Here is an 11,450-nt window from a genome sequence, read left to right on the forward strand (position 1 = left end):
GTATGGGAGCTCCTGTGTGCACACACATGTATGAATGTCTAACACAGGGGGAGTTTGGCAGAACAGTATTTTACAAAATAAGAATATACATTGTTAATTTTCAAGGAAACACTAACAACACAAAGAAAATTTAGTTGTTTTTTATTGGAAAACAAAAAATAATGACCATCTCTACCATTTCAGTGGTGCCCAGTGACAGGATGAGGAGTAATGGTCATAAACTAAAACCTCAATATGAGGAAGAATTTCTTTACACTGAGGGTGGCAGAGCACTGGAACAGGCTGCCCAGGGGGTCATGGAGTCACCCTTTCTGGAGACAATCAAAATCCACCTGGACATGTTCCCATGTCACCTGCTCCAGGTGACCCTGCCCTGGCAAGGGGATTGGACCAGATGAACTTCCAACCCCAATGATTCTCTAATGCCATTGTGAATGATCTTATGACTTTCTCCTGCCCCTACTCATGCTTAGTCAAAATTGTCACATAATTGTGAGCTAAGGGAGAGCCAGCAAAATTCCCACACATATGCATAAAAATATGCATTCTCAGCCACACCTTAAAGATAAAAAGGTATGTATTGAAACCCGTACCATCTCTTACAAATTGCAACTTTCAACAAGTTTCCACAAATATTTTTTCCACTTATTTTCACTAATACTTAACTGCATCACAGGATTTCAAGTCAGTTTTTCAAGGCAAACACATTTGAAACAAAAAGAAAATATGAGTGGTGCCAAATATAAATGTAGATCACATTATGGCTCTCATGGAGAAAATCTGTTACAACTCCTCTACTCCTATACGAGCTGCAGCTTCAGGAAATGAGCTGGGAAAGTGATCTCCTAGAACTGAACCAGAAAATAATTTTCTTCCAACATCAGGAAGGCTTTTTAGAGAAGCTTGATGCAGATCTGTTGATGTCACAATTCAAAGATTAAAAATAACAGACTGCATTAACAGTTTCGGTTCCTAGAGCTATTGCAAGCAGCTTGATCATATTTGCTTGACTTCCAAATCCACATTAAGGAAAAGCTTTTATTTTTGTACTGCTTCTGGCATCCCACGATGCCAGAATTATCAATTCAATTATCCTTCATACTAGACAAGCTTTCTTCTACCAGAACCAAGGTTAGGTAGAACTTGGTCTCACTCAGGGTACTGGAGAACATGGACTTCAGTTTGGCTGACAGTCAGATTTTAACTCATTTTCTTTCTATGACAGTTCTGCTGGATACACCTCTCTGTTAGTCCTCACCTCTGCAAGGCTCTTATAGGGGCTTAATTATGAAGACTTCTTGACAGAAACTAATGGATGAATGCAGAAATATTTATTCTTAGAAGCTCACAGTTAGAAGTTAAAGAAAAATAAGCGGTGCACTTAGTTCTGGTTGCTCCCTTTATTTGTTCTACAGACAATAATATAAAAGCAGCAGGAGCATCTAGCAGAAGTTATAAAAATAACATGTATTTCCACTAGACAAGTGAGCTGTTTCAGTTAGAACTGCTTCACATGAAGATGTTATGAATATCTGAAGGGCAAGAGTGCATGGAAACCAAATTTCACAGCTTAATATGTAGAAATAGTGAAAAAAGCAAACAAAAAATGAAAAGGCATAAACATGACAGTTCAACTGCTTCACCAATCATCATGAACGTATACTCAAGAGGTCAGTAGTAAAACCTTTGCCTTCTCTTCCTAGTATCTGATTTCAACAGAACAACAACAAAAAAACCCCCCAAACCTAAAAATGAGTTAAAATTTGCAATCATCCCAAGCACTGAAAGCAGAAAGGTGCTATGTGTGCAAGAGAAAAAATAGTTAATGGAAGCTAATGTAGACCTGAGTTCTGCATTTCATTCCAGAAAACACTATTAAAATATTTTTATCTCTTTGTCAGGGTGACTGTCGTGTTGGAAGCCTAGTTTGTGTGAAAGCTTTCTCTCACATCATGAATTTCAGCAATAGATATATGCCTGGGACACAGAAACACTGATTATGAATTATTAGAAGGATGTTTTAGTCCAAAAAAGAGTAGTGAAAAATACCAGAGCAAGAGCCAACTTGAAAAATGAGAGATAACAATAAAATGAGAGATTCAAGGAAACCAATGCTGCATCCATGAATTTATGGAAGCTCTCCTAATAAAAAGATTGTTGTTTCGCAATTTTCTAACAATGGATGGATGAGTAAACTCCTTCGACAATGACCACGGAGAAGTGATCATTGGCACTAAGAAATGTATGGTCTAATGTAAATAAAAGACAGCACTAACTGTTTCTGGATGTGAAGGAGAAAGAGCAGTAGCTGAGATAATGGGAACCATAGTGGTGATGGTGAGTAGAGAAAGGTGATAAGCATATTGGCAAGAATATTACTGGAAAAACATAGTAAATTCAAAAAAAGGAATTCCAATATCTTGATATTGATGCAGCAACACTTGTTAACATGTCATTGCAGAGAATATAAGACTGATATCCTCAACATCACTGGCAGTGCAGTGAGAGCCTCATTCTCTGGGGAAGCAATTATTTGTATCTTTGTCTTTTAAGACCAAACATAACTACAAAGCCTTAGTAGGATACATTAAAATACATGACAGTCACATTTCTGACATATTCCCATAGCAAATGGTGAATGTCTGGTTTCACACAGACCGCACTGCTTTTGCGTCTCAGCATACCTTTTGCTCCACAAGTGAGACAGGGCCTGTACTGCCTTCTGAACCAACCCAGGTCGAAGTCAGGAACCTCTACAAAAGATCCTGCCAGATTTGTGCCACGTACCCCTAGAAAACTAACTGAAGTGCCGGTGCCAGGGACCTGCTACTTTATGAACCTAAATTCACAAATGCAGGCTTTGTTTTCTGCTGTGAGTGAAGAGAGATGACCAGCTTTGAATGTTGACTTTTATCCTTCTCTGTTGCCATTATCATCTAAGTCCCTAACCTAAATTAGGATCCCAGCCTAGGCACTTCAGTAAGGTGCCTGCTGTTACACACAATGGTTTTTGGCTTCATTAATGTGAAAGCACCCATTTGATTAAATGTCAACGAAATATGGGTTACTAATTCATTAAACTTGGATATTTATGTAGTTTAACTTTATCCACTGAAAATCAGGCATTTTGCCTAATTAACTGTCTAGACTTCCCCTGTAACAGAAAAAAGAGAGCACCCAACTTGGATGGGATGAATCATTCCCTGGAGGGTAACTATGACTACAGGCAAGTGCAGATGACTAGCTTAGACTACATGCCTAACTTTTTGCATGGCTAACAAAGTGACATGAATCTTGTCCCTTGACACTTTAGAAAATTCCAACCTTTATCTAAATGAATGAGAATTTTTTTCCTGGAATATAAGTGTTCAAAAACTTGAAGATGGTTGCTTCTAAACTCCTGACAGTAGGATTAAATATAAAAACATTAAAACTTCTGTTATGTTTACTGTGTAAGTGTACAGTATTATAATGATTTATTTTTTTCAGTATATGTCAGAAGATACTCTTACTTCTTTCCTAAAAATAAATGCATTTAAGTGCATGAAGTTTTCTATTCTTGGGAGGTTTCTTTACATGGATTAAAAATGTGAATTCAATTGCTCTGAGTTAGCAATGAAAAGCACAGACACTGGAATCAAAGTAATAATTGCAAATCAACAAATGATTGCACATGAATTTAGGATCAAAAGTACAAATTGTGCTTCTTCTGTCCAGTTTAGAGACAAACAAAGCTGAATACAATAGGAATCACAGTACGAAAATTTTATGTTTGCTCTGGGGATGTAAGTTTGGATTGTTTGGCATGTAAATACTACTTTAATTTAATAAAGAGTCCAACTCTTCAAGCAACCAAGTACCTCTGAGTTTTCCAAAAACAACTGGATGCTGTGGTGATCAGTCATGCAACAATAAAAAATATTTTATTATACTTAATATAAATATTTGGTTTGAAACTTTTATTCAAATGCACTTTAGAGAAAAATGTAGGACTCAGCACTATCCCTTTAGAGACTAACTTGCTTTGTCTTGACTACAATTAACCAAACTTCCACTTACATATTCTTGCATAAAAGGGAAGTAGTGTCAAATTCATATTTAGAATATACGTGCCAGAATTATCTTTACCAATGTTCAGAAATAAGATACTATCCCTTTAGACAGTAGGCCACCAAAAGTCTTATTATAATTCAGGTATTTTCTAATCTGAGTAGCAAAAAAGGAAAAGTAACTGTGTAGTGATAAAAAAAAATATTAAGTTTTGCTATGTTTCCCTGACAACAAGAACAGAAAAAATAGAGTAGATTTTAAGATAAGAAAGATTAACACATAAATATTTATTAGGTTTTTAAAATTCTTTTCTAAGACATCTATACTCTGCTGCATTAATTCTGGAAAATTAGGTGGCTGTAGATCCCAGTATAGACCTCCCCATTGCCTCCATCACCATCACCACCACCACTACCACCACCAAAAACCCCCAAGCATTATAGAATGAGATTCCATGATAGTGCTGCCATTTTTGATGGCACTCAAATCCTAATTTACTTTATTCTACTACAATTGTGCCTTCTTATGAGACAGATTGCCTAATGGATTCCTTTTATTTCTTTTATGCTTTTGCTGTGAAAGCTCTGCAAAACCCACTAAAGTTTGGTTAACTACCTCCTTTTTGCAAAACTTCTAAGCATTTCAAAATGTGACCCGGAACCACTGACATCAACTTGAAGAGTTCAGACATTAAACATTGTTAAAACAAGAGTCTATCTCAACAGAAAATATAGCCAAGAATCTATCATTATCTCCTTTATGAAAGTTTCTGTTTTCAACATCAAAGAGTTAAAAGTGAGATTTAAGAGAGAAAATGAACATGGCAAAAATCTGTTACTTTTCAAAGCACATAGGCAAGATAATATAATTCTAAAGGCAACTCATTTAAAAAAAAATTATGTATGAGTAGATATAGATATATACCATGATATATAGGTAGATACACATACACACACACACACATATATACCTCTGCATATAAATATACCTCTGCAGCACTTCCTGCTTTGATATGGATTTAGGGGGGAAAAACTCATATGTTTCATGGTGTGGAGCAGAGCTGGAGGGAAAGGAGCATGTACATCTGACAAGTACCTTCACTGGTAAGTGTGTGAATTTAATTCAATTAGAAGAAAAATGTCCCTACTGCATATTGTTGCTTACTCCTCCAAGAATTTCTGTTGCCAGGTAGTAAGCATAGGGAAAATATTTTTAGTAATGGATGCCATCTGTAATGACGTTTTGAGTGTGCACTAGTGAGCACAGACAGCACATGTGTGATGACAGAAATCTGATCTTCCTTAAGGGATTTTCTCTTTGAATCAAAGAACTACACTTATGTGAGATTTCAACAATTTAAAAGTGGACATATGTTCCTGATTGACTCAAGGGGCCTAAGCCCTAAACCAGACTTTTTTTGATTCCTCATCATATTGGGAATTTGTGTATGAACCCAGGGATGTCACTTCAGCTTTGATTCTCCAGTAGTAAAATAGGGACACAATAATCTTGTCTGATACAAACTGTAAGATAAACCCTCCAAAGTTAGTGAGGTAAGGTGGGTTATAAGCATAAGGCAAACAAAATGTTATATTTTGTTAAAATATTTTTTGTTAAAAAAATATTGTTAGAATTTTATTATATAATATATTTTAATGGTAGAATTCCAGGAAATAGGATTACAGAGGTAAGATTACATGGTCAAGGAAGTTAGACCATGGCTCATGCTCAGAGATGCTTGAGATGCTTGCTCTTTCCCTTGTGGAATTATAAAACAGTGAAGTAATGGCACACATGCCTTTAGCCACCAATGGGCTCATCCTTATGCTATTTGCAAATTGTTTCTGAAATCCTGTTCAGATTATGAAACACCAGGGTGTAAGAATGAGTACAGTAGGTTAGATCAAAGGTCCATCTGTCCAGTACCCTTTTCCTGACAAGGACCAGCCAAAGGGTTCTGAGATCTAAGAACAGACCAAAGAAAGAATAGTCTTATTTCCCGCGTGCTTTCTCAGTAAAGCTGCATTATATGCTTGAGAAGCAGTGCCATACAGGTTTCACTGCTGTAAGCTACAGACTATGCTACAAATGAAGGAAAGATAGTTCATACAGTGAGGGTGGCTTGAGGATAATCTTATGGCTGGCTTCAAGTTTTCTTGTAGCTGCCCTATTAAAAAAGTGTGTGTCTCTCAAAATTGTCCTCCAAAAGTATCTGCTACTCTTCAGTGACTAGAGAAGGAAATCTACATGAATATTTCAAACTGCATATACAACATTATAATATACTGGTGAACTGAGATGAATTTGACCCAGGTGTTTAAATCTTCATAACATTTTTAAGGAACTTCACTGACTGCAAAGGCTGTTAAAGGAGCAGGTACTAAAACAGCAGAGTAAGCCCAGAATGGAGTAGTCAACAAGGCAAACACGAGTTTTCCCATACAGAACAAAGCTAAGAGAATCTAAAAGTTTATAAAATTCTGATAGGAAATAGAAAAACATAAAAAATAAAGCCATATTAAGGAGAGGACATAAAACTAGACAAGAATAATACACGTACAGGCTTTTATATTAATAATAAAACTTTAAAACCCCCTTGGTTGAATTAGAATTTGTCATTAAAAACTCCACAATGTTGTCACAAAACACATCTCAGAAACTTGGTAGCAGTAACAGGCAGTAGGATCCTACAGAATCAGACTATGCAGAACAGGCAACGTATTATCCAGATGGAGAGTTCATGGCACCAGTGAAAGACTGGTGCTATATGTTACAGAAACTCTACAGTCAATGCAGTGAATAAGGTAAATGCATATACAAACAGCACAGAATCCACGTGCCTTGAAACCGTGTGCCGAAATACAAGAAATATTCCGCACATGGGTAAATGAGGATTATAAAGTAATTTCAAAATGCAAAATAGTATTCAAGGCCTAAAGACAAGAAGTAATAACATTGGGAAGCCTTTGTTTACCCTCATGTATGTTTAGAAAAGGGCAGAAGAAAGAGAAACTTTTTACTCATAAGTGATTCCTTGCTGACTAATATAGCCAGAGAACACCTAAGTGAACAGGTAGCTCATGGTTTATTACTGAGCAAGGTCTATTTCATGGCATAAATATCAAAAAAGCTATTATGTAACAGTGATAAAAATGCTCTTAAATTCAGATTTTACTTTACAAGTAGAAGGTCAAATCCATCTATTACACTGAATTTAAATTAAAAAATTAATTACTTAAAATCATAAAGCTTTTGAAAAGAAGTTTAAAGGAATGGACAAATGACAGAAACTGGGAAGGGGGGGGTATATGGAGTAGCTTTAAATATCCTGTTTTAGAAGCACAGAATACATCCACCACCTACAGAAAAACTCCAAAAAGGTCAATAAGACCAGCAACGTCAAATGGAGTGCAAAGAAGACTTGAAAGTAAATGGATATGTTTCAGAAAAGAAAGCCATATGCTAAGCAAAGAATAGAGGAAAAAAAAAATCCCAACTTAAATTCTAGCTTTTTTTGTATAAAAATAATGGCAGATCATGAAAGACTTTGAGGGACTAATTTCTAATGAAATAAAATCTAATAAGAAAGCTTTTAAGGACATAAAGAAAGCAGGATGTCTAAAAAGAGTAACAGACTATTAATTGGGTGTGTTCTGAAAAATAAAACCAAAACAAGAAATTAAAATAAACAGTGTTGGCCACAGACAAGGTCAAAGAAGGCCATAAACTGTGCCAAAGACTGATCTTCAAAAAGGTCAGGAGAAAAGCTTTCGGAAGATAACTGACACAAGGTCAATTTGTTACTCTCCAACACCTGATAGCACTCTCTCAAGACTTCTAAAGGATCTCAGATATAACAAGGCTGACATGCAGCAGTGGTAGATAATTTGTCACCTAAATAAACTCTGGAGTGAGAGGAAAGTGGCAAATGTGACAAACTTTAAAAAAGGGATTCAGGATAGAGTACGAGAAGTGGGAACCTAATCAGTCTGATTTCATATCTAGGCAAATTGATAGAAATATGTAACAATGGAATCAGTGAATACATGGAAAACATAATGGGAAAAATTAAAACAGCTGCTGCAAAAGAAAGTCATACTTCAAAATCTGTTAAGAGTGATGAATTCTAAAAAGAAAGTTAAAACTTTATCACAAAAGGCAAAAGACATCAAAGAAATCCTCTCAGTTTCTTTTTAACTTTGGGGCAATAGTTTAGGGAGAGTGCAGAGAAGACAGGCCTAAAGGACAAGGAAGTCAGGATCGTAGTTGATAGATTTCTTGTGCCTAAGTTTGGTATCATCTGCATAACTGATGTACCAAACGCCAGAGAAAAGGGCCCCATGGGAACATGAGCAGGATCAATGTCATACCTGGAGACTAAGTAGTGTGTTAGGGTCAGTCTGGGCTGCTGCAGAGGGTCAAGTTTATTGCACAGATAGATGGTGACTATGAGCTATAGTGCAAACCCTTTTCACTTGAGCTTTGATGGCAGACATAGATGAGAGGATGCAATGTGGCAGAGGGTGAGAGATGTACTGCAAATGAATAGAGCTGTAAGGATACAGAGAATGATTCTGGTCTTAAACCAGCTGAATGGTGTCTTGGAAAAGCAGATTCTATTCTTATGTGTGCCTGTGCTGCTAAGTAAATTACTTAAATTAATCTTTCACAAGTTCTATGTTTGTTCTACATACTTATGAGGGGTACCATAAAAAAGACAGAAAGGAGATTAATAGTTTTGTCTTTGTAGCAAAGCCTGAATACTGTGCAATAAATAATGCACAGGATCACACACTGTACAATAAATGGATTAGTGGTTTATTAAAATGAGCTCTATGTACTCTTTGCACTGAGGCCAGACTTTTGGAATTAATATTATGTAATGGTGTAATTAAAAATTAAATCATGATGTATATCCTTAACTAAATTTGCACTGGCATGTTTAATTCTAAAGGTTCACTTTCTTTTAAATACATTCTATTATAATCTCACTTAGACTCTCCTAGTAATTTCATGCATTTTTGCTTTTATTTATACTATTTAAATACATTTACTGAAGGAACATGAATACCAAGTGTTTACATATCATTTTACATTCTAGAGTACCTTGCAAATATTAACTAATTAGTCCTTTCCCAATAATGTGAAAGATAAGTAATAAAATTTTTCTTATCAAGTTCCAGGAAAGAAATTAAGTCATAATTAAGAAGAACACAGCTCAAAAGGGATTATTAGGTAGGTGTGATTTCTGGCACAAATATATTCTCCTTCCTGCCTAGAAAATAATTCAGTATTTCATCATCTGAAAATTCCCTAGGAGTTGAACTTTACAGCCCATAAAGGCAGGGAAAAAATATATCCCCAAGTATGGCGAGCATTACAATTTCATCATTATCAACCAATCAATGTCTTTTACATTAACAGCTTGAATTACTTGACTCTTCCCTTGGAACACCATTCATCTTTTAATTACAGATGTCAAAAATTTTTCTGTGCAGCAATACAGATTTATTTCTTTAGAGAAATGGTCTTGATTAAAATATAACAATTACCCTACAATCCTGCTTCTTCTTAAACTCCATTTTTAAGTTGAGAATTCAAAATATCATTCAATTAAAAACTCTTTTTGCTTTATCTTCTGAGATAAGACAACCAATATTTCAGCACAGTAGAGCACACTCACCATCACCACTGAGCCTGTGATACCATTGCATTTACCCCTCAGGAAACCTTTTCTGTTCTAGACACTAAATCAGTTGTACATTCATTCCAGTAATCTCATATCACTGAACTCCAGGAACTGACCCCTTACCTCCTTTCACCTTAGGCATTTTTAAAATATGCAACACTTTGTATAACATTCGTTTGCATAAAATACCAGAAGGGAATGCATTCAATATGTAATAGTAATACATAATAGTAATAGTAATAGTCTTTGAAGAGACACCACTGTTCAAGAGAACATTTCAAAAACATAAGTACAAGTGAACTAGCGTCAGCCACCTTGGACATTTTTATGCATCAGAATGGTGTATAATATGAATTATAATGCATGTAGAATCCATATACCATTATGCTATGTCCAATGGTAAAGTGCTCTGCTCTGGTTAAATGCCCTCCTGGGTCATGGAAACAGTCTGTCATTGGCATGGTAGTAGAAGGTCTGGTGGCTGGGCAGCAGTTTTATTCTGACCCAGTACTACTCTCATGTAGTTATGCTGCTGCAGTCTCAAAGCTATGAAGTTAAAAGATTGTTTTTAAAATTGTATTTATGTCTTTTACTTAAGTGTACTCTATTGCTATCATAGAGACAGAATTCCTAACAAGATTTCAGACTGAAATGTGGCAAGCATCGCTAGTGGTGGCCTCTCATTACTGCTTTCTGTTCACCACTTCCAAAGCGGGTGGCTGAAGCACAAAGCCTTGCTGCTGCCATTTAATAAGCAAAGGTGTAGACTTTTAAAGTGCTTTATGAATCAAAGATGCTACATTTCACAGAAATCCACTGGATTTCATATCTTAAGCTCTTCAGTCTGGAAAATTGATTTGTGCCCCTAACTCATGCAGACACTATGAAAAATTTCCTGTAAGATTATCAGTATGATATGACATTGCTTACCATACATCTGAGCCCTTTTCATTTCAGATCATTTTACCTCTTGAGACTGGTAAAGAGAAAAATGAATGCCCTTGATTTGGCCTACTCGGTTTGCATACTCAAGAGTGTCCTGCCATCCCAAAATCATCTCTAAGATCTCTCACTTATGTAAACTGATCAACTGAAATCCAGTATGTGTGTTTCATTGTCGCAGAGAATACTTGTCCTTTTAATTTATTTCAAGTTTGCAATACATGCAGATATTTAATACTGCAACAGCAAAAGCAGTATTAATTTCTGCATTGACTTCTATAAAGACAAATTAAAAGTACATAATATTGTCATGTAGAACTCCAATGTAAAATATCTCAGCTGTCTGTCCTTATTTTTCAAGGACTGAAAGAACATAATTCAAAAACAAGAACAAAAGCAACAAATGATGGCTATAAGCCAAATATTACAGAAGAAGTTCCCACGTGTTAGCTCATGCTATTTCATGCAGGAAATAGGGAAATATTTATGACTTTGCTTCTCTTTGTACAGATTAAAGCGCAGCTATATATTTATTTAAAAGCTATGGATACCTTCCTCTCTGGAGGTTTGTGCACAGGGTCAGAAAGGCCAATGTGAACTCTCACATTTGTTTCATATGATTGGCATTTGGGGTTTAAAGCATGAGAGAATGGCTTCTTGGTCCTCAAATGAGGAGAGTCAATCAAGCAAATTAACTCCTCCAAGCATCTTTAGCCCTCCCCTGATACATGGACTAGAGTGTGCTCTACTGCTTCCTGACTGTGGACCC

Source organism: Corvus kubaryi, unplaced genomic scaffold (assembly GCF_017639235.1).
Source record: "Corvus kubaryi isolate FWS band 111438036 unplaced genomic scaffold, C.kubaryi_AGA036_p1.0 65370, whole genome shotgun sequence".
In the NCBI taxonomy this organism is placed as follows: Eukaryota; Metazoa; Chordata; class Aves; order Passeriformes; family Corvidae; genus Corvus; species Corvus kubaryi.